This window comes from Nothoprocta perdicaria, unplaced genomic scaffold, assembly GCF_003342845.1.
Source record: "Nothoprocta perdicaria isolate Ctin4 unplaced genomic scaffold, notPer1 scaffold_3, whole genome shotgun sequence".
Lineage (NCBI taxonomy): Eukaryota > Metazoa > Chordata > Aves > Tinamiformes > Tinamidae > Nothoprocta > Nothoprocta perdicaria.
The window spans coordinates 1,837,505-1,861,772 of NW_020455532.1; the positions used below are offsets into that span (position 1 = coordinate 1,837,505).

The 24,268-nt window shown below is 45.5% G+C and overlaps 1 long non-coding RNA gene across 1 annotated transcript; it reads left to right on the forward strand.

The window, feature by feature from the left end:
* Nucleotides 1-9,892: 9,892 nt before the first annotated feature.
* LOC112949809 lies at nucleotides 9,893-24,268 on the forward strand. The gene is made up of 6 exons (XR_003249884.1): nucleotides 9,893-9,951; nucleotides 17,009-17,190; nucleotides 17,348-17,574; nucleotides 17,846-18,210; nucleotides 22,519-22,712; nucleotides 22,825-24,268. It is a non-coding gene; the product is annotated as an uncharacterized LOC112949809 (long non-coding RNA).

Here is a 24,268-nt window from a genome sequence, read left to right on the forward strand (position 1 = left end):
AAAACTCTCGACTGTGGCACAAATGTGGTGGCTGCTGAGATTTATATCAGATTACTGGAAATTCTTGGGTCCTTGGGCTCTAGCACTCATTTTGTGCAAAGCATTATTAGTGTGGAACAACTTCAGCAGGGAAAGAAGCAGTTCTGTTCTCTTGCCTTTGGCTAAAGTCTCTCGMATAATGTTGGAGAAAAACAGAAGAAACAAAGAAAAATGGACTGTGTTGTTCATGGGCAGGTGGGCAACCAGCCAGCATCATAGGCATTTGAGCACTCTGCTCTTCACTGCTGAAGAATAATGGTTCTGTTGACTCCCAACTGGGGCATGCCCAATAAATAAGCATCCTATAGCCTGCTGTTAATTCTCTATACCCGGCTGCCAGCTGTGTCTCCATTTGAGCRAGCTTCCTTTAGGGGGTACCCAAGGACGCTGGCTGCAAGAACAGAAAGATTTTGCCGGAGACGCTCTCATTAATTTCCCACGTTGACAAGAGCTTAGATAAACTCTAAATGGCTCCTCAAATGCTGAGAGGTGCAGCCTGGTGCCCTGCGTGTTGTTGCAGGCACGGAGTCCTGCCAGGTCACTGTCATGCTGTGATTCCTAGGCAATTAAAATCTCTTTACTTACAATGCGCACACACACACACGTAGTTATTTAAGCAATCAGACTGTTAAAACAGTCAGCAGAAGCTTCAATTTTCATAGTAATAAAATAGTGCACTAATGTAAGTCACTCAAGAGCAGATTTTAAAAATAATTGGCTTAGATTCTGAGCAAAAGTCTGCATTGGTTATTAATTTTTGGACACTTTGTTTTAAAAAGGACAGTTTAAAGCAAATGTTTGGACACTTTGTTTTAAAAGGACAGTTCAAAGAAAATATTATCCAGGGACTTTTGTGTTTCTTCCGTAGAAAATTGCTTTTAAGACAGCTCTGTGAAGGTTTCCTTCTCTGCAGAGAAATGTGTGTGTGAATAAGYACGTATGCAATAAGTTATAGCTATTAATAACTAACGTTAGAACAGACGTATGACTGAATGCAACAGAAATTGAGAAGCATTTTTGGAAGCTCGGTACCATCGCTGGTGGGCTCAGAGCCCGGGTGCTCAGTGCCATCCCCGTGCCACAGCGCAGTGGTGATGGGCTGTGCTGCAAACCCAAACCTCCTCCYGCGCAGTCCTGTGCAGGGGACAGAGTGAGGCGCTAGACACGACACACAACATTTTCTGTTACAGAAAATGGATTGCATGGACAGAACTTGAATTCAGCAAGCTGGAAATATGTGCCAGCTGGAAAAGACCCATTTGTGCCAGAGCAGAGTTTGGCAAGGGGACGACTGAAACAGTCGAGATAACTTCAGCTTTAGTTTCATCTGAAAACCATGATTGTTTTCCTTGTAACATGAAATCCTGTCACACGCACAAAACAATTGAGCACAGAAGAGATTTTTGAAGCACAGGTAGATGAAGGATCAGGTCTCAAACTGGGACAAGACTCTGGAATTTTCCTCTCCATTGCAGTGTGGATACTGGCCCATCCATTGGGCTTGTCCTTGCAGCCTTTTGCCATYGCCAACATCTCCTGTAATTCTGTCATGGTTTTTTGCAGAGCATCTGTAGCTCAGTTCTCAGATCGCCCTGTTTTTGGCTTSTGTTTCCATATGTTTCTGCAGGGCAGTTGGTTCTCCTGGCCACCTCAGAGACCAGAGGATTCCTGCTGCTGCCCTGGGACGTGGCACAGTGGCATGGACTGATGTAGAGAGGTACCCTCCCTGTCTAGAACAAATGATCAGAAAACTTTTCACTTCTGGAAATAGCAGCCTGCCCACGCTAGGACACCTTATCCAAAACAAAGTAGATTAAGTCAACAGAACTTTCCTTGACATTCGGAGCTGCTAATTTTTAATGAAACTGTTGCCTTGGTATTTGCATTTGAAATRAGATTTGAGCTTATTAATTCTATTGCACCCCTCTCTGCAGCCACATGGACTCTAGTTTCATAGGAGCCTTCAAGATACTTGGTTGTCCCTGGGAGCTGTGTCTCCCCAAGATGTGCTGTTCTTGAATCAGATTGGCTAAAGGACAACATTGTCCTCTTCCCCTTGGCCAAGACTCATGGCAAAAACTTTGAAATTCTAATCAACTGCAGATTTATTCATGCCATCATTTGCCTTGAAAGAGAATTCAGATTATATAGATGAAAATGAGGATTTGATTGCACAAAACCTACCATGTTTACTCATAGAGTGCTTGTAGATTTGCATGACTGAAGTTAAAGCGTATTTCATCATTCTCTTTAGCCATTTCCGTCTGCTCCTACAAATCTGCACAGGAATTAATGCCAGTGTCTTGCTTGGAGAGAAAAAAAAACAGCTTTTGCGTGTGGGTGTTCAGGGCGAAGTGAAAGAAGTGTAAGGAGTCGGTGCTGACTATGAGCACAYGTTTCTCATGAAAATGAATCAGTTCCAATATATGTAGAGCGAAGAGGGAATTTAATGCTTTGGTAACTCCTTTTGACATTGTAAATTGTATGGGTCTCCTCTGTGTTACCGGAGGAAACTATAGCTCCTCCCTTGTGCCATATCATGGAGAGTGTCATTGAAGCTGGAAGGAACCTCTGGAGGTCTCGTGGTCCAATTTCTGCTCTCGGATCAGGACTGACTATGAAGTTAGGTCTACCTTTGAATTTAGAGGAGGATGTTCAGTTTCCCACTCTGTTTTTGTGCATCTCCAGGGTTGGAGACTCCCCATCCTCCCTGTGCAGCCTGTGGAGTTTTTCTCATGGGAAACATGCGGCTGAATAGCAGAATGACATTCATTTCCTTGGCTTTCTGTTGATGACCCTGTGATGGACGTTCTCATAAAAGGACAGACAATGCTCCATTATCTAACCTGGACAGACCCATATGCAACTGATACAATCTCCCCCTTCAGTTTTTCTGCCCAATTATTTTATCGCACCATCAAATGAGGGCAAGGTATGGCATGACAAGATAAGTTCAGCAGATGAGGCACAGTAGAAAGCCATATTCTTGCTCTTATCCTGTAGGACGGCAAAATCTATTTGCTCAGGTTCTCCCATCTAGTCAATCTGATGGGATTGTGTTTGCCRGTATCCTAGACCAGGCTATGCCAAGGTGGAAGCAGTAAGGGAACAAACCAGTGCTCTCTTGCGCATCCTTCCATCTCTCCTCTCTTCAAAACAGGACATGATAAATGCAATTTTGTTGGGATCATGGAAATAGTCAGTGCCATTCCCTTTTACATGAGGATAAGCTTGAAAGTACAGTGAGAGATAGTCTGTGGGCAGTAAGAAATGATTGTGAGCTTTAATTTGGTTTTTTTTGGTAAAAGAAGGGGTAATCCAATTCAACATGATAGCATCTGGTCACAAATGATATAATCCAGGTAGACAGCTAGGAGAAGGAGACACTTTGCTGTCCTTGGACACATAGTACAGTGTGATTTCAGGTGTTGATAGGCAGCATTCAGTCGCTTTGTCACACCAAGAATGACTGCAATAAAAGCTTTTCGGAGCATTGCATTTGACACACCTGGTCTCCGTGGAAGTCCCAAGGACCAGAATCAAAAGCAGAAATTCACTCCTGGCACATGGAAGGAGAAAAATCAGGCAGAAGAAAACTTAGCTTGATAATATCTAACCCTAAAACCTCTAAAAGTCACTGATGAATTGAAGTTTGTTCTGTAGGCTCGACCTGATAGGCTTGATGCTACACCCACATTACGCAGCTACCTCGAGAAGTCCAAAAACCTCTCTCATCAGTCCCGTCCTTTCAGACTGCGTTTAAAAGGTCAGATATCTGCCTGCAGAGCTGCCTTGCTACAAGTTAAATACCAAAGATATTTTTCAAACATAAATCTCAAGAAACATGAGTTTGTTCACTTATTTGCTCTAATTTAAAAGTAATAAAACTCAGTGTGTGCCAGCTTTTTTGTAATCACAGAATCACAGCAGTGTTGGCTGGAAAGGACTTGTGGACGCCTCTAATCTAATCTCCAGCTTGAAGCAGGACTGTTGCCAGCCCTAGACGAGGCCAGCCATGTCTTTAAACTCCCGACTGCATAACTTTAGTCCTTGCCCTTCACACTAACTGTTTTCTTTTCCCTTATTTTTTTCCTCAATCAATTATTATTCATATTATTTTGCACCCAAGGAGCCCCAACCGGCATCATGCACCAATGTGCAGAGAGATGTGCAGATGCATAAGGGACGTGACTTGCCTGGAAACTCTCCAGGTCAGCAAGAAATAGCATCTTTATTTTGCAGTTGGAGACACACGGAGGTCCAGATCCATACATTACTTGCCTTAGGCCAGGTGAAGGGCAGAAGGGACATGCAGGGAGGAAGGATGCCACAAGCAAGGTCTTGAGCTTGTGTTTCATGACACGGACTTGCTGATGGATGGGGAATGCGCACAGTAAAACATCAGGGATCTCCAGACTCTGATGCCTGCAACAAATTGGATCATCATAATCCCAAACGATCGTGGCAATGGTCCTTCTCTGTCCAGGACTCATTCCTTGCTGTCTTCTACCTACTGTTCTGCCAAGCCATGTCACCTTACAGCATCTCACTCTTTGCTGCAGTGTTTTACCCACCTGCAGCACCACAGCCTGCAAACTATTCTGGGACAGGGATCTATCTTCATKAGAGCTGTAAGCAGCCGTGTGCACCCAAAGTCTTACGTTAATAATAATTAGTCCCACGCTTGATTGAAATGGAGGCATGACTCCAACACTCATTAAATTCAAGGGCCCAAATCCCATAAACATTCCTAGTGCCTTAATTACAGCAGAACAGAGAAGAGATAGCAAGGACTCAAGTCCTGCCTTGACAGAGAGTTGCTCTGTATTGCAAGGGCATAGGGAATACAGATCTTATTGGAATGCATCAAGAAACACAGTCATGATCGGAACAGTCTGAAGAAAATGTCTACCATATTTTAATGGTTTTTTAATGATTTTTTTCCAGCTAATTTTCCACTTAAGCAAAGGAGCGCTCTCAGGCTGCAATCAGCTGAGACACCAGCACAAGCCCTCAATGCCCAGTTATCACATTTACAATTGCTCTTTCATATCGTTTGCTCGGAATTAGCATTCAGGGCCAGTGGCAAAGCATGCTCCTGAGCCAAGCACCTGTATACGATAGGAAATTAAAATCAGGAGCCAGAACTGAAAGCCAGATCTTGCACACAAGCAGCCCAAATCTCCAGAGATGCAGCAGGATTTCATGCTGCACTGAGCACGAATGGAGGCTGATTTGCAGATCTGAATCTATTTCTACTAAAGACATGCCAGGCAAGAATAGTCATAATTTAGGGCTTAGCTTTGGAGACTCYGGGGTTCTGTTTTGCTACGGATTGGTCTTTTTGTCATTTGTTTCTCTCAGTCATTTTGTTTCTCTGACTTTCTGCTCCCCAGAAGTAAAATGAAAATGACCGTGTTTTTCCATCTGCGTTTCAGCCTGTGAGGTGCCAAGATCCTTAGGGAGAGTGAGGGCAGAGGAAGGAAGCGGCAGAGTTCTGTCCAAAGGCCAAAGAAGTCCTTCGGGGAAAAGGAGAAGAAGGAGAAGAAGAAGAACAAGAAGAAGAAGGAGARGAAGGAGGAGGAGAAGAAGGAGAAGGAGAAAACAATCAGGAAAAGACCAGTCCCCTCCCTGGGACRGGTCCCAGGGAAAACCTGCCCTCGGTGAGAGCTTGGAGAAAGTCACCAGCTGAGATCGTTGCTTTTGCTGGTTTTGAAAGTGGATTAAGTCACCTGAATACAAAGCCTGTCCCTTTATCCTTTAAGCCTCGTCTAGTCACGCAAAGCAATCTAGCAGAACAGTTATCTGTTGCAAGCAGGTGGCTTGTGAYGGCCCCGGGCTCCCGTGGTTATTCCTGCTTCTCTTTGGAGTGGGAGATGCTGGTGTCTCCCATTGAGGTGCTAATCCCAGTGGTGGCTGCTCCCYGTACAGGCTCCACCACCTCAGCCCTGGTGCTGCTTGCGTTTGGGGTGTCCTATCACTTCCACCTTTGCCCCCAGTGCCTATGTCAGACACCTGCCTTGTAGCTCTTGCCTTAAACGCAACACAAAACGAGAGGCAAGTTTGAATTTGCAGTCGTTTTTGCAGAATCATTGACAGTCTCCAAGACTCATCTTCACCTTGTGGAACAAGGYGCAATGGCACGGTTCCCAGTCCTTGGGAACTGCTTACGGCTCTCAGCCCTGAGCCCAAGAGCATCCTTCTCTCTTTCCAGAGATAAGGGCCTCTGGGTCCCCATGTTCCAGCTGTYGGCATGGAGCTGGAGGGAGGGAGGCTGCAGCCTCCTCCCAAATGTGCCAGTCACTGCTCCGTAGCTTGCTCCAAAGAAGGAGCTCCAAAGACTCTGTCCAGACAGGGAGCTCCTTACATTCAGCACCCTGTTATTCTGATCCAGGATTGCACACTGTAATACTAGAAGTTTTCCATTGAATCCCAGGTCGTAAACAGGAGAGTCATGTTGGGAAAAGGCTTTTGAGGCTGTGCAAGCAAGATGCTGGCTCCCACCAAGCACGGGGCAAGGCAGAAGTGCTGTAATCTGCACTTTGCACCTTCCTGGCACAGCCAAAATGTTTGCCAAGGCTTTGTTTATACAAGGCAGATGAGAGTCTGGAAAAGCAAGATTATGTTCCCCAGACACTTTAGGGATGAGTGGCAGTGGTTTTGTGCAATAAAACTGAATCTCTCTTCCTGCATGATGAGGTGCCCGTTGCGAGCAAGGGAGCGTCGGCCCTGCCAGCAATACTAAACTAATCAATACTTTAGCAATACTAAACCTGGATTTTTACCCTCTTCCCAGCATTTTGTTTTCAGTGCGGACAGCATGCGACTGTTTTCTTAATCTGCTACTTAGCCTCTAAACACAGCTGCCTATGTACTGGCCAAGCCTTGATAAGAAAAAGCAGAAGGTAAGAAGAAACTTCAGCCCTTCAGTCTGGGCTGGATAATGCAAGTTTGCACGAAACCACTGGAATCCTTGGGATRATATTTTGTAGGGAAGGTTGCCCTTGGTCCCACCTTGGAGGACAAACCTTTGCAGGAGGGTAATTGCAACACAAGAAGAAAAATCCTGCAAAAGGAATTGCCGTGAGGTTGGGAGGTGAAATGGAGAAGATGCTGCAGGTCTCCTCACAYGGCAGGTCTGTCCTTTATCCTCCAGCGTCCGTCACATCGGGGTGTGTCGCAGCGGAGCCGCTGCGGCTCCCGTGATGTGCTCCAATGTGACACCGCTGCGCACGCTGGAGACCAGCCGGCCGGTTCCCCCTTCCCCAGGCCGCTCCTTGGGCATAAACATTGCCCCTTACCAATTATTTCCCCATCATTACAACTTGGAAATTTCCTTCCTGCCAAATTGCTCTTCTTCAGCCCAGACAAACTGAGGCTTATTTGTTACTGCCCGTTCCTGCTGCTGCTACCACGAGAAATGAACGGAGCCCTTAATCCAGTGTGCCCTTAATCCTCTTCCCATAACTCTTCCATCCTGGAAGCCACAAGATTGTCCACCTTTTGGACAGCCCGTTTCCCTCCATCTACCCTTCTTATTCTGTGCAATCGTATTTATTATCATGCATTAATTGTCATTAGAAAGAAGGGCAGCTAGCAGATCATTAGTGAGCTCCTTCCTACAGGMAACTTCTCCTCTGCAGAGGGACATCCCAACCACCACAGCTTGGGCTACCTAGCAAGGAGCAATGTTGGTCATCGGAGGGGAGGAGAGATCTGGGATTGTCCTCAAGAAGAAGGAGGAAAACTGGAGGATTGAGGATGTTTGGCCAACAGCAGGTTTCTTAGAGAGACAGAGACTTTTACATRTGCCTGGATTTGTCCCAGTTCTCTCCAGATTGAAGTCGACAGGAATTKCTCTGAGTGGGAGCTTTGCTGTAGGATATTCCCTGCCTTTGGAAATCCCTGGCACTATTTTTTATTGAGGTGATGGGAAATTGCAGCGAGAACCGACTGGGCTGCTCAAAAAGAAGAAAAGGCCAAGCACAACCTGTGCTTCTGTTTTATTCTTAAATCTTARATGAAGGCTCRTGGTTTACAGATTAGCAAAACCCAACTTGGCCATCTCGCAGCAAGTAAATCTTTCATTTTTGAGTAAATGAACTGAAATGTCACCRAGCTGCCCATCACCGACAGTAACTTCGGAGCAAAACCAGCAGCCAGTGCAACTCCCAGCCCAGCATGTGTAACTTATTGACACCAGTTAATGAAGAAAAAGAGGAAGAAAKAAGCAATCTGTACTGAAATACTGTGTGCAGGTCTATTGAGGCTGCACTGCTGGTGCCCAGGAAGCTGCTGTTAATAACGCATTGCTGCTGCAGGTTCCTTGCAGCCCGGGAAGGAGGACACGGAGCCACTAAAGCGGCGAAGCACGAAACAAGAGCACCAAAACCAGACACAGCAGCCAGGAAGTTTCCATCGTGCCTCTTACAATTAAAAAAGCAGAATAATGAGAGTGGCTATGAAGATCCTCGCACTGCTTGGCTCAATGTGCGTGTGGTGGCCTCTGATTTGAAGCATTGCCTTTGCAGAAGGTGCCAGGGTCCAGGGGTACCAAATAACCCACTGTCATCCCTGGAGAAGATCATCCTGGTGGAAGAGACGGCAAATGACTCTGTCTTTAAACCCGTTGTGTTTGTGACACCGGTTAGACAAATGTTTGAGAGCAGGATGGGGCCACCCAGCTCAGCCCACCTCCAAAACAGCAAAAAGTTGGCTAAAACTGTTAAAACTGGCTAAAACATTAACCAAAAAACCATATTCTAATAAAGCATCACATTCTCTGAGAATTACCTATAGAAATGCATATGACCTCAAATTTAAAAATATGCCTAATCAGAGCTAGCTACTAAGAAGGGCATCATTAGACTGTCTGAAAAGCTGCCCGGACCCCTGTATTTTCTCTTCTCCTGCAAGACTAACAGTGCCTCTGGTCACTGCCATTAGACCACGGCTCCTGGAAGGCTTTGAAATGTTTTTCTTTCCCTAGAAAGGGAAGGAGTCAGATCAAAGTGGAATAATGCAGGATAAAACCCCCTCTTTTCCTCTTCCATTTCCTAATTAAGATTAGTGCACAATCTCCAGGATGACAGAGGTCTAGCAAAACCAAGAGTGCTGCAAATAGGGARCCACTAACAGCACTAATATGTTTAAATAGCCTCCCCAAGCAGTGAGCAGGCAAATTACCCTCTGGGACCCTGCATATGCAGAGAGGAGGCTCTCTGAAGATAAAAGCAGGAGGAGGGAAAAGAAACCATCCTAGGATCAATCCAAGGGGAATTTTCCAATTCCCTCAATCACACGGTGCAAACTTTCTGGCTCAGCCAGAAATYTGGGGACATTTGCACACCAAGCCCAGCCATTCCCAGCGCCTGGCTTTACGAGCAACCCAAGTGACTGTCATGTTGGGAGGGCAAGGGGTTTTCATGAGAATTTGCTTTTTCCTTCCAGGACAAGCTCAGCGCTTGTGACCGTTTTGCAGCTGAACAGACAGAATATTTGTGCTGCAGAGTTTTTATATATATATAAAATATATATATATATAAAATATATATATAAAAATATATATATATAAAATATATAAAATATATATATATACACATATTTTTTTTCCAGGCAAGTTAAGGAGCAGAGATAACGCAGAGTGCTGCAGATGCCATGGGGTAGGACTGTGCTGACCATACTTGCTCCGTGCTCCCTTAGCAGGGCAATTTGCTGCAAGCCAGATCAGCCTGGGCATTGCTCTGAGTCCCAGGTGCATCTGCCTGGCCCCAGGTGCAGACAATCCTCAAAACCACCAGTATTTAGGCAGGATTCCCAGCACAAGGTCTCTGTTCTTTCTGTCCTGCTGTCTTGAGTTGCTCTGCAGCATCTTGTGCAAAGCCTAACCTGACTCCTCAGCCTCCGGACTGGGTGAGTTGAGGGGGATAAATAATCTGCCTTTGGTGTGGTGAGATCAGCTGGGGGAGGAGAGATTATTTTAATCTTTGGGGAAAATGGATCAAAAAACTCTAAGCAGAGATTATCCACATTCCAAGCCAGGCCTAATGCTATATGTTGAATTAAAAATAATAATAATAATAATTTTAAAGAAAATGAAAATAAAAAGGCAGAAGATTGGCATAAACCCTGTGAGATGCAGAAGGGTCAGCCCAATGCATCCCTTCATGGGGTTATGCAGCACCTTCCCCCTTTCCTGGAGATAGCAGGAGTGGGGCAAACCCTCCGAAAGGGGGATAAGAGTAGGGAAGGGACAAGAACAAAAGGAAGTGGTGAAGATCACRGCATTGGGATGTGCTGATATGGCTCTTAACACTTCAAAAGGAGGGAGTGGACAATGCGTGTGCCCTGAATCTGCTAGGGAAGATGCAAAGCAAAAGCTCTCTCTGTGCTCCTGAGTTATYCCTGCCTTGTTCCCATCTCTGTCTCGTGGCCGTTTGCTCTCCTAGCGCTGGGCAGCCTGCAGGATGCGGCCCCAGCTGGAAACCTGGCTGCTCCTCCGTCCGGACACTGTTTTTCCTGTGTTGTTGAGTCATTATTTTGTTATAAAGGACGGTCTGTTGTGCAAAACAAAACAAAAGCGGTCTCGTGGGGGCTCTTTTCTGTGCTTTGCCGGGYGCGCGATGAGCAGCGACGTGCGTGTAAACAGAAAAGGCAGCGGGTCCCAGCGGGGCCGGGAGGGAGCAGAACAAAAGCGCAGACGTCGGAAAGGATTTAGAGCAACGGGGAAGCGACAGGGAGGCCGCTCGGACCTGGCGGGGAGGAGAGTCGAGGGAGAGGAGGAAAACATAAAGCAAAGGGAGGCTGCAAAGTCTGCAGCGTGGTGGTGTTGGTGCACCGCTGCACTCCTGCTCTCCAATAACTGCGTAATAACAGCACCAATAACTGCTTTTTTGTGCTGAATTGGAATGAGAAGGTTGGGATAGCGACAAAATAAGGATTAAATGAGAGAGTGCGTATGAAGAGCCAGGAGACCAGGAAGTGCTGTGCTCCTTGCTAGATTCAAGGTCGGTAAATCCATCATTATTCAGGAGATGGACAAGAAATTGCACATAGCTGCCTCTTGCTGACGTGCGGCTCCCAAACACGGGCTCTGGGCACCGTTCCAGTGGTGCAAATGAAGGGCCTCATCCCCTGCAGCACCCTGGGTGCTTCCAGCAGCACCCGGGCCATCCTTCATCCCACCATGGAGCTAACTTCCATGAGCTGTCATTGCACTCACTTGATGTCGTTGCCCTTGCTTGATGTCCTTGCCCATCCATCACGCTTGCTGCAGACCTTGCATTGCACATCTTGAGGACGTGCCCTTCCCCTCTCAGGACTGGTTGTCCCCAAGTTGCTGTCCCCAGCACGGCAGTGCCATAAACTATTGCTTCCACTTGAAGACGTGGGACTGCTTTAACAGCCCAGATGCTTCTGAGCACCCTTTACTTTTGGCTCTCTACAACTTTAAGTTTCAGCTGGCAACTAAAAGAAGAAAAATAACATTAAAACCTGTATCTGCCTTCTGCCAAGGCTGGAGCTGGAATATTTGATTGACGTGAATGCTGTCTAACATATGTGTATTTACTTAATATCCCAGCTTGCCTGTCCTGTGCTAAGAATAGCTCCTGTTGACATCAGCCTCACTAATTGTGCATGCAAATGAATCCAGATATTAAATAAAAAAGAGGTGGCAGCAGCATATCCTGTGTTTTATAGGCTGCTGTAGAGTCAGGCARGTAAGAGACATGGGAACATTTATTGCTCGAACACACACTGCTATACAAAAGCAGTGCAACTCCCTCCCATCCCATGGGAATGTGACTCGTAAGACCAGATTTTGCACCAAGGCTTAAATATGTCATACAATTAGCTGTGGTTAACTGTCTTCCTCAGCTTCTACACTCAGTCCTCTCAACCAACATAGCTGTTTTCCAGAGCAACTGCTGAAAAAATGTATTAACAATGTGGAGGTGGGAGGGAGTGAAGGGCAGGCAACATCTTCACCCGATGTCGGAACAAATTAGATGCCTTGTAGATGACAGACACGATAGGATGTTAATACCACTTGACACCTGCAGTCAGGGCATAGTCCATTCTCTGACCACTGGGACCAAGGGGTGTTTTTGCCAGCACTGTTTGAAACAGCACCTGGGGACTTCACTTCAGAGCTGCTTTGGGCTTTCCCTTCCCTCTTCTCGCAGCAATTTGGCTTCTTTTCATCCAAAGGAACTGCAAATTTTGCTATGCYACTGAGAGGGTGAGATGCATGAGGCTTCCAGATGCAGTGAGGAGACTTGTTCCAACAAACCCAGAGCTGATATGTCACCACAGAGCAGGGCATGGAGCCTTGGCCCAGGGGACTAAAAATCAGGACTTGTACTTCCAACTAGGGCAGCAGCTTGTTTAGCTTTCCTGTTTTATTGGCCCCTCATTGAAGTTAAGCTCTAGTTAATAAGTCTTCCTAACCCTTAAGCTATGACTATCTGAGGGTCAGCACAGTCTCTGCTTTCCAAGCTATAGAACAACAAGTGACAARTATTTGGCTGGGGGTTTACTTCAGAATACCCGTTTTTTGGTGCTGTCTGTCAGTCAGACAGCATGTCTGCAGTGGGCTTAATGCCATTCTTCCATTGCTCATTAGCAAACCAGGTGCTTCCTCTTGTGAGACCTAGTTATGCCACGGAGAATCAAGATTTCTCACTGCTCTCTACCAGAGCAGCCCTGTGGTGATAGGGAGGCCAATGATGCCTTGTTTGAATTGCAAGATGGGCCCAAGATGAATCACATCACCTGAGGAGAAGTGCCTTTTAAATCAAAAACTACTTGGAAAGAAGGATCTGTTATACTTCATGAGAGAAGATTGAGGACTGAGGTGGTCCTGAGTCGCAGAAACTCACAGCTCAAAGGTGGTACTGCGAGTCCCTGCTGAATTAAAGAGAAGTTGGCTTGAGTTTTCAGGTACTCAGAGGACCTGCTCATTGTAGTGTGTAGGGTGATGAGGGGATGTGAGAGGCCATAGGGCAGCTACGTGTATCGTGGTGGGGAAGGTCCCAGGGTCCAGCTCCGTTTTCAAAGTGAGACAGGCTTCAGAATTACAATTTCTCCACAATTTTAATTATCTCTGGGTAAAACAATTACCATACAGAGTTATGCAGGCTTTGAATTGTGGACAAGAAGAAAGGGTAGTAATCAAAAAGCATTTAAGTGGAGAAGACGTGCTAAGGAATACGTGGCATGCTCTCTCTATTTACAGAGGGTAATTGCACCATCAGAGACTGCGATGCAGCCAGCAGCAGATCTGCAATCAAAGCACGGGCTTGTTATCGCTCTGCTCTGACCCTKGGGTGTGGAAATATGACTCTCTGTGGAGCAAGACGGACTTTTCTCTAAATCACCCTCATGGGAAGGTTTGGCAATGCAGAATACCCCAAAACTTGCTCTTCCAGCAGCCTCCAGGAAACTGTTACCTAGGGAAGCTGGTTCTGTGCAACCCTTCTCCTGATGGTAYTCAGAGCTGCACAACTGCCTCGTGTTGTGGTGAGATATATGCTAGGTGCTGTAGAAAAACCCCATAAATGTATTAAACTTTTACTATCATCATAGAATGCTTAAGGTTGGAAGGGACCTCAGRGGTCATCCAGTCGAGCCTCCTGCACATGCAAGGTCACCCAGAGCATGTGGCACAGGCTGCGTCCAAGCCGGTTTGGAAGATCTCCAGAGAAGGAGACTCCACAACCTCCCTGGGCAGCCCGTTCCAGGGCTCTGACACCCTCACTGTTAAGAGGTTGRAAGAGCCTCTCCATTGGAAAGAGGAGGTGGTGATGGTGAACTGAGCAGTCAAGACTGCTCAGTACAGAGGGGCCTTGTGTACGATTATCCTTGTTAGAAAGAAACCTCCTGGGAAGGTCTTATGGTGTGAGCTGCCTCCTTGAAGAGCAGGGAAGGCAGGAAATTCTGGGACCTTGGAAGACAGCTTAGTGCACTCACCTACCCTCAGGCAAGATGCTGAAACCATCTGCTTGTAGCCCTTCCCATGCAAAGCTGGTAGAAGTTAGAGCTCCTCAGCTGGCATGGAAAAAYGCCTGCTTCATTTCTGTTTGTAGGCAAGAGCAGGGCCTGCTAGATCTTTACAGGCAAAACCAACAAAGCTGTAGAACAGGTGAAATATGTGAAATGAATCTCTAAGTTCATGACAAAGGGAGTAGAAGGAAGATGACGAACAAACTTCAGGCTTGGTTAGAGGGCTGAAGAGAGTGGCATTGAAATAGCCTGGAAAGTTTTGCCTTATCTGACAGCTCTGCCTTACCACTGCTGTTGCAGGTGCTTGGTTCTCACAAATGAGGGGGCTGATTTGTGCTCCACGATGGCTGTAAATTCRTAGAGCTCTTGAAGACCTCTTGTCAATGGCTTGTCTTCTGACTGGCCTGGGATGACCCAAATCTGTTTGTCTCTGGATGGAAGTGATGGGATAAACTCRGGCACCATCATTTCCAGAGTTTCAGGGTTACGTTCAGACAAGCTGCGTTTGACTCTCTTTTACCAGTATTAACATCTAGACTTAAGAAACAAATAACACTTGAAAGCAAACATTACCTAAGCTCATGGCAAAGCACATCACCCCAACGGGAGAACACTGGTTAGTCAGAAATACAAATATATTAAGCAAATTATACAGCAAGACACAAGGGTATCTCCCTGATGAACGTGGCTTTTCCACAAGCCAGGACTGCAAGAGGATTTGGGAAGGCAAAATATTAAYTCTCACCCAAGTCAGATTAGGGCTTTACAAATAACTGCAGAACTAGCRTGTGTAAAGAAATGCAGGAGTTGTGCTGCAGTTGCTTTGAGCTTCAGAAGAGGTGGGCTGGGCTTTGAAGTTCAGTTCCACCGCATTTGTCCCCTATCCCATTTGGTCCCATTTGAAGTTTCCTCTTGCTCGTTGCTCGGGCTCTGAGCGCTGCTCTCGCAGGGAAAAGAGCCCGTGATTTTTTTGAAGTCAAACTTCAAAGAGTTTCTGCTGCCTCCTGAAGAAAACTTAGGTTTGTGTTCCCCCAAAGTTTTCTTCAGGAGGCAGCAGAAACTCTTTGAAGTTTGTGTTCCCCCAGCTTTTTTTTTTTTTTTGAGTAGAGCTATGATTGTTTAAACAATTTCCTGTGTTGGCTTTCAAGCCTTATCCCGGAGAAGATGTTACAGCAATGCCTTATCATTTATTCACAACTTGGACTTTAAAGAAAATGATCATCCCAGAGCTATTTCTTTTTTAAATCTTCATAGACTTTAAATAGCTTTCCGCCCCAAACTGCCACAAAAGCAGCTAAGCAGTAGCTGACTAAATGCATGAGCAAAAATACCTTATTTTGCTCAAGCTTTTAAACTCTCCTTGTCAACAAATGATGTGAGCAGCTTTGCAAAGTGTGCTGTCACTTTCCTGCCATCTGTCATATGTCACTTCATTGCTCTCGCTCCCCAAGGAGAAATGTCAATGGCTGATTTATATTTCATGTTTTATTTTGGAAAAAAAAAAACCCCAAAACATCCTGCTAACACACAAGTGAAATGAGCTCTGTGGCTCTTATTCAGCTTCAGGGAATAAGAGGATTTTAATTGTTCTTCTCCTCCCAGCATAATATTGTTTGTCTTTTTCCCTTTATTTATTTATTTATTTATTTATTTATTTTTTAAAGCTGGATATTCTGCTCATTTTAAAGAAAGAAAGCCAGGCACAAACAAGTCACACCAAAAATACTAAATGTCAATTGATAGTGGTGGGAGGATGCTCCTGTGGGAGCAGAAAGTGAGGGGATATGGATAAGATTAAATTAGGTGGGAGAAACATTATTGCAATTATATCCGCCTGAGTCTAGGACAACCTCAGACACACAAGACTTGCTTTTGGTAAAAAATATATATATATTTAATCTTGGAAAAAAAATATTTTTAAATCATCCTTGCTTACATATGGGTAGAACAGGAGCTGACTCCTTCGTACAGAGACGGTGCTAAGATAACGTTTTGGTTTTAAATTTGAGGAAGAAGGGAAGGTTTATTTTTACTGCTGTRTATTTAAATAAATCCACTTATGTAGCCACTGTCTACCCAGCTGGCTAGGAGATGAGTAGCTGGTAAAGTGTTTCTCTGCCTGTGGAAGATGATTGTAGGTGTTGGACCAGGAGACCTCCAGTTCAGCATCTTGAGCCTGAATCAGTGTAGCCGGGTTAGGTTAGGTGGGGTCTGGCCTTCCTCCTCCTCCTCAGTGCCCGATCTTTTCCTTCTAGCTTCGAAAAGTTGTTATTTTCAAGATTTAAAGTCGGATTCCTGTTGGTTATCAACATTCCTGCTACGGAGGAGTGTCCTAAGTTTCAGGAGTGCAAAACTTGTGCYGAGGAACATGGGCTTTGTGTGGGTTCCCTGCACATAGACCGCATCAACCAAGAGTGGCCTGGGTGTTTCCCTGCTAAACCAGCTCTTAAACCTGAAGTGAACTGGGGATGGGATTTCCAGGCTGAACATCYGGCAGAAATAGCTGCAAAGTTGAGCTAAATAATAGATGCCTGGTTTTAACAGGAAAACATAGCACCTTGCCCAGCAGGACCCTGTGGAYGCCGGGGTGTTATCTTCCCTGCAGCTCCCTGCCATTTCCCTGATGAAAGGGGAAGTCTGGGCACCTCTCTGGAGCCTCGTGCACTGCGGATGAGATCCTCATCAAACCGACTTTAAGTTATCCCCCCTTGCAGTAGGAACATCACTGAGCTGTGGAGYTTATTAGACTTCCAGCATCCACATCTCCGAGAGCTTAATTAGCTGCACTGCTGCCCCCTCTGTATTTGCTGCGTATCTTCCAGATAGGCACGTGGAAAGGAGGTTTGCTGTGGAGGTTATGTAAGCCCCAAGAGGTCTAAACTTTTCTGCTCTTCTCCTTGCAAGGACAGGCAGCCTAGAGGGTGACTTATCCTACAAAAAAAATTTTTTTTTTTTTTTTTTGCAGGGAGAGCTGACTATTCAAGATATCTGCATGGTTCAGAGGTGCGAGTCCCATGATTTAAATCAGAGTCGCACAGCAAAATGCATCAAATGCTTTCAGCACTGAAATAGCAGGGGTGAAGCCATCACACGTGCCTTATTTTCCTTTATCAGTTTGGTTCGTGTGCAGCATGAACATCAACCTGGGTGAGTAATTGCTCCTTCCAAACCACATCAGCTGTATTTAGAATCAAGTGCAAAAGTTATTGCAATGCTGTCCATCCCTCTACACAGCAAATGCCCCCAAGCAACCTCTGTTCTCGCCTAGATTTTTTGACGTTCGTTTTCTTCCTCTCTCCTAAAGGACTCTGCTCACCGTGGCTTCCCCAAGCCTTCACGGAAGGAATAAACCTCAGCCTAAGAGCACAGCCCGGATTAGGAGTAGCACCTCGATTCCTCAGTGCTTYTGTGCTGCAGAAACTGCAAGTGAAAGCTGTCTGGTGAGGTCAGGGTGCTGTGCATCACCTCCTCAGGAAAGTGCCTTTGCTGTGAAAAGGAAGGAAATAAGAACACTAAGTGCTGCAGCACACTGTAAGTCAAGAGGAAAAAAAAWTGGCCTTGAAAATAAATATATCACTATCTCCTTGAATAAACTACCACTCCTGCTAGAGAATACCTGTGATTAGGCCCTCAACAGGCAATAATTATTGGGCAGGGCTTTGGCAGATGACTTTGGAGGGTTTCTATTTACCTCTACTTAGGCTTACAAAGCCTCCCTTGTGCATCCTTTACTAATTCAGGCTTTCTAGTTGTCATTTCTTTCTGCTCTCATTAAAACCAGCTCTGCATCCTTTGCTCGCAGGCAACAACCTCTGCCAGAGAAGTCTCCAGATGTGATGACGAACAGCAGTGCTGTGTCTCTGAGGGTGCTCTTGTCCCTGTCAACCGGTGAAATCTTGGTAGAGCTGCATAACTTGACGCACATGCGTGGAAAGGGTGTGCACAGCTCCAAGGGACACACAGGGAGCAGCAGTGCAGAATTCCTCACATCCCATCCAAGCAGAAATCTTTGCAGTGGCTGTTTTTGCTGGCATCTGCTTTCCCTGTTAACTTGTGTGSATGTCAGCGAGATTGTTCGGATAAAGATATTTCCAACTTGGATAAACACCGAGAAGTGGAGTTGCTAATCCAGAGTGAACCATTCCTAGAAGGTTCAGGGAATTGCTGGTAAGAAGGTGTTGCTATGGCTCTGGACAGATATTCTTGTTTCCTAGCAATGATTATCTTTGACTGAACCTTTGGATGCTGCAGTTGGGTTCCTGATGGAAATAGTCAGCCTTGTGTCAGCCCCTTGCCTGCTCTCATCCTGACTGTTCTGCAAAATGACCTCCTGCCGCCTTCCACAAGACTGATAGCTTGCCTCGGGCAACACCATTCCTTGCAACGTCCCAATTTACACCTTGCTGGGATGACTGCAATATTAAAATAACATCATTTCTACACGGGACCTGACTTGATTTATAATAGACTCCTAGGCTGGTGTGATATGTGCTAGTGAGTCACTGGTTGTAACTGAGCTGAGCAAGGCTCTGCCTTCAGAACTAGTCTCAGTGAATCCCCCTTYGGAAACCTCATTGATTTTTTTGCCTGCATAATTTATACCTTTGTGTTTGCCTTTGGTGAATAGAGGGAGCCCACGATGGCTTGGGCTGTTTGCAGAGCTGGGGCTTTAAGGCAAATAACYCACAAAATACAGTTTCATTAATTGCAGAGTACTTTGTCTAGAGGAGGAGAAAATGGAAAAAAAAAATTATCAACTCTTTAAGGAAAAAAAGAAGGAAAAAAAAAAGGATTTTCAAATGTAGGAAGCTTCCCCCAATTCCAGCAAATAGCACTCCCCAGACTAGAACAAGCCGGGATGAAATGTGGTCAGTTGTTGGGTTTTCTAAGCTCGATTTCCCTCCGAAAAGGGCCAGTATCTCAYGGATACCAGATGTGACTCCATGAATAACAGCAGAGAAGCTGCCTCGGGAGATGCCTCTGTGTCCGAGCGGCGGGAGCAGAGAGTTGCATGGAGTGCTGAGCAAAGGGATGAACCTGGGCTGCCGGGGCTCAGGATTTCATCACCCGCCTTGCAAAGTCATATCAACAGCATTTTTAATCTTTTTTTTTTTTTTTTTTAAGAATACCTCCTGCTTTTTCTGCAGAGTAATTCATGTTTGGGGATTCTTTCGTTTATACTTTGAGTCGTCTGGGCTTGTTCTCCTTGCAGAACGCAAAGCTCAGCTCGGTGATTTGAGTCTGCACTAAGAAGAAAGACGGGCGATGCTGCTGTGGCACCAAGGACACACTGAAGGAAATGCTTTTGCTGGAAAGGTTTCAATATAGAGGAAAAAGGCTTCTTTTGCTGAATCAGGTCCTGGTGGCACGGCCTTTAACAGCTCTGTCCTCTTTAATATTGGCTGTTATAGCTAATTGATTTTCACTCCGTGCTGTATAGAGCTGTCTCTTTGCTGTCACTTCCATTTACAGAAATCATGTTGCTCAAGGAGTTTATGTTATATGGATGTTAATGTATCTAGGCCATAGGATCAAACTCAAGAGCTCCTACTTGRAAACAGCCCATCATCCACCAATATTTTCATSCCGCAAACCCAGAACTGCCTGAGATTTCAACATTTTCTTCTTCCAGGCACCTGATTTTGTTCCTCTKCCAGTAATGAGACTGTGACCAAGAAGCTTTGAGGATTGCAGATTTTCTATTGTGAGGCCCTTGCAGAAGGACAGCGGGGTGGATGACCTGAGCCTGCCTTGCCTTTCTTTGTACCAACTGTGCAGTCCAGCGATTAACACCTCTCTGATTGCCCTGGAATATTTCCCTTGGGATTACAGGAGAAACAATTAAAGTTTACGATCAACTTTGCTGCTGAMAGTGGTTTTGTTTTACAGCTCGCTTATCCATATCTACACTGGTGAACGCAGCCTGCGTTGTCTTTTTTTTTCCTTTCCATAGGTTTCCAAAACCTGTATTTGAAGCAATGGACTAAGTTTTTTTCTGAGGGCTTGGATATATAGTTCTAATTCTAGATATATAGTTCTATATCTAGCTTGGATATATAGCTCTATCAGAGCAATAATAGAGACAGGTCATTATGCTTTCAGGAAGCGTATATTTTTTTTTTWAAAAAAAGACATTCCTCAAAGTTATTGCAAAATATGTTTTGCTATTGCAAAAACATATTGTCAAGAGTCTGATCTTGCTCTGTAAAGGGAGGGGCATTTGATCTTTAATCATACACCRGAACTGGGAATGGATTTCTATTCCCTCTAGGTTTTATTCAGAGCTGAATGTCTCATCTGAAGCCCATTTCCAGTTGGAAATAGGTTATCAGAGACCAAAAGAGGGATATTTTATCCCTGTAGAGAACAAACTTCTATGTSTATTGTTCAGTGYAGAAAATACCGTCTTCCCATTGAAGAGTGGAATAAAAACAGGATGGTTTCYGTTTGCCAAGAGCATCCTCAGCCCRAGCCAGCCCAAAGGCACAACTTGGTATTTTGAAGTGTCAATCAGACCTGCTTCCCTTTCAGCTGGCCCGGGGACGGACAATGAGCCATATGGGATGCCCAGCGGTGCCAGGCGGAGAAGAATGGAGTGAGGAACAAAACACATCAACGTATCTTCAGGCGCTTTCCAAGCTCTGTACTCAGCACAATGTGTGTGTGTTAATTATAGTCATTCCAGCCCAATCAATCATCTTCACTGGTGAAATGGGAAGCAGCACAGGTATAAATATCCCTGCCCTGAGCTTCTCTTCTGGGTGTTCAGAGTGGTAGAACAGGACCTAAAGAAAAGCRCAAAAAAATTAGTTGAGTTCCTAAGGAGCAAGTAGTAGGTGCAGTGGTTTCCTGACCATAGCGTGGCTGAGGTCTGAGAGATTTATGCTGGGAAAAACAAGTGTTTATAGTCCTATTTTCAGACTGAGCAGTGCTTGCTCTGCAAATGACTCCCGTATGACAGACTGCACAAGAATCTGGTCCCAGGTAAGTGCCTGACTGTTACTAATGTGCAGGACTTCTGAAGGCAGCGTAAGAAAATGTACTTTTTGAGGGGAGCTATTTGGAAATCAGTGGGAGATGGGGGCCTAACATTTATGCTTTGGAAAAGCTTAATCAACAAAGCCCTTGTGATCCAGAAAACCGTGGGAGGAACAGATGGCTGCTGTTTCTTTTCATGCAGGCCTGCCAGCAGCGAGTGTGTTTCTCAATGAAGAGAAGGAAAGTTTGAGCCCAAAGGTACAGAAGTGTGGGAGACAGACACAGAAAACAGCCRGATGCTGCTTCTCTGGTCAGCAATAGACATTCTTATTGGCTCAAAAAGAGATTTTGTGCTGTGGTCCATGGAAAGCAAAGTATCTTTGACCCTAATTCAGATGTCCAGGAGAGTGAGGAGCTCTTGGAGTGCCTGCTCTCCACCTCCTTAGGGCCACATCACAGAAATGCCCTTAGAGGACCTGMATCAGGTCCCTGTATGATGAACTTGGTCCAAGCTTCTCTGGCATTCATAAAATAAGATGATGCTTTGCACTCCTCAGTGTTTTTCAGTGTAAATTCTATAGTATCAAAAGCGATTTTAGATGCCTTGGTATTGTGGTCTACTGGACAGGTTGGTGGCATTAACACAGTAAAGCAAGAAAAGGCAAACAAGCAAACAGAAATTCATAGATTTCTCGAAAACACTTTTTCTCCCAACTTTGGACAGCAGCATCAAAGATTCACTTCCTAAGGATGTCTATCAGCTACATATGAATGAATCCGTCCAGCAAAGAGTTGATTGATGGAAACAGAAGAACCTGGAAGAGAGCTGTCACTGCAAACTCCCACTGCAGACACCCTTTGGTCTGAGCTTAACAAAGTACATAGTATTTTTTTCTTTTTTTTTAATTTCAGCCCTTCAATTCTCAACAAGGACAAAAAGCTGTTGAACTCCAGATATTGCCAGATATTTTATGATGATATAAACCATCACTTCAAGGCTGCTTGCAAGAAGCAAAGATGCTGCAGGAGAGCAGCCTTATTTCCCAAACCAGCGCAGCAGGACCCCAGTGCCAAGCAGTGCGAGCCAGTTACTACTCAGAAGTAATTGAGATTTAAGAGCAATCATTTCCTATTGGTTAACCAAGAAAATATTTATGGGCAACGCTTTGTGCCAAGCACAATATTTGTGACCAAGTTTTCAGCACTGTCTGCATCTTTTAATGTTGTTTTTTTGCATGAAGGACACAATTCACATTCACACTGAAGTGGGCACCGGGTGGGAGCCTGGAGTTTCTGAAGGTAAGTGTGGAGSAGAGCTCGTTTCTGCTGAGCCTCATCCCTGCCAACACAACAGGCAGGGAAAGGGTCTGGAAGTAGAAATCACATCAGGACCCTTGATACAAAGATCAGGCAGCCTGGAGTGCTTTGCTGTCCTCTCCATCCTGGCCAAAATGCCCTCTGTGCAGGGCACTAACTCTGTCTTCGCGTGTCTTCCAGTGCTGTCTACATTTAAATTGGAAGCTTTACATGAGGGTTGCACCTCTGGAGCTCCACTGATTCACCTGGGATGGCTGGAGATGTTTCCAGCTCCTGTTTTCTGGACCAGAGGGACAGTGAGAGCCCCACACGGCCCATCTGAGCTGCAGTGTCACCCTGTCCTGCCTTGTGCAGAGCACAGAGATCTCTGGAAGGTTTGTACTGCTTGGGAARACGTGAGCTGGAGCTAGCACTGCTCATGGGGGAAAATAAGGGAAAGATTTGTCAACTACTCAACTCTGGATCTTTTTTTTYYTTTTTTTTAAGTGAATAAATTAGGCAGCATTTGCCCTTTGGTGAGGAAGGACAAGAGCCTAATTTAGATCTACAAAGCTAAGCAGTGAAACCAAAGCCATCCTTGGAGAACAAACTTGTCTGGAGAGAAGTGCTTCTGTTCTCTAATTTAAAATCTATCTTCTTGGATCTCAAGGGAAGCTAAGGCTGCCTCTTTGCTCCTTCTGTGTTCTTTACAATAATGTCTTGCATTTACAAAKAAGAAGCTGAGGTTCATTTGATTTGTAACAAGAAGTCTCCGACAGTTGTAGGCCTGCCTGCTGTAATGAGGTCTTAACTTACTGATTTGCTGCCCTTCCATTTTCAGAGAGTGGCACATTTTGTTTGCTTTTAGCAGGCCAGAATCACAATTTCCTTGTTGACTTAATAATAATGAGTCTTGTTCAGATACCCACAAGACATGTCTGGCTGACTGGGGAAGAAACAAGAAATGGAGAAAATACAGAGTAAAAGAAGTGCCTGGATTAGAGCAACTTCTCACCAAGCATCACTTGCCAGAAAGACCATCACCACATCATGSAGAGAGGTGGGAACCCACCAGGATATAAAGCAACGACAAGGTGATGAGAGAATTCCCCCTGCTCTGCAACAGCCCACCCAGACGTAAACACGATCTGAGGTTCCCCGGAGCTTTATTATGGAGCTAATCCTGCAAGGAGCTCAGCTCCCGGCTCAGTAATGCRTGAGGATTTCAAGGAAACACAATAGCTTAATGCATTAGAGCTCTTGCGCTTGGATTCAAATCCTAATCAGCTCACGGAGAGGAGGGAGAGCGATTGCATTAGCAGACGGGTCCTGCTGTGAGGCTCCGTGGCCGTGGAACATCTCGGCATGGTCGGAGCTGGGGGCTGCCATGGGCCTGGATGATGGAGCACCCCAAGAATCCCAACGATTGTGTTCACATAGAGTCAAATCTCTTGGCTTGGTCTTTCTCCGTGGGGCTCCTGATTTTCCACAGCGACAGAGCTCTGCATGGGACCTGTGGATTCATCCTCTGTGGGAATATGGCTGGGCCTGGATGTCAAGAGGAAGATCTGCAGGCTCTGAAACCCAATTTACCAACATCCCTTGTTCTTCCACTGCCTGGAGCCATCTCCACGAGATTCCTCAGCAGAAGGTGAAAATTAGCAGTGTCTGTGGGGGTCTGGGCTGCACCACCAGCTCCAGCCTGGTGCTTCAGCTGGAGGGAAGCTTCATATCTTGCCATTAAAAGACCCATGACCATATTTACTGCTTCGAAAGCAAGCACTACCTATGCCTGCTTTTTTCATCCATCATTTTGACTCCATACAGGTGTCTCGGCTTCCACCCATGGCCAGAAGGCTCCTCTGCAGTGCCTGGGTCTRATGCAGTTCAAAGTGTCTTTCGATGCCTTCTGACACTCCACAGAAAATCTGAAACACATCAGAACAAACCA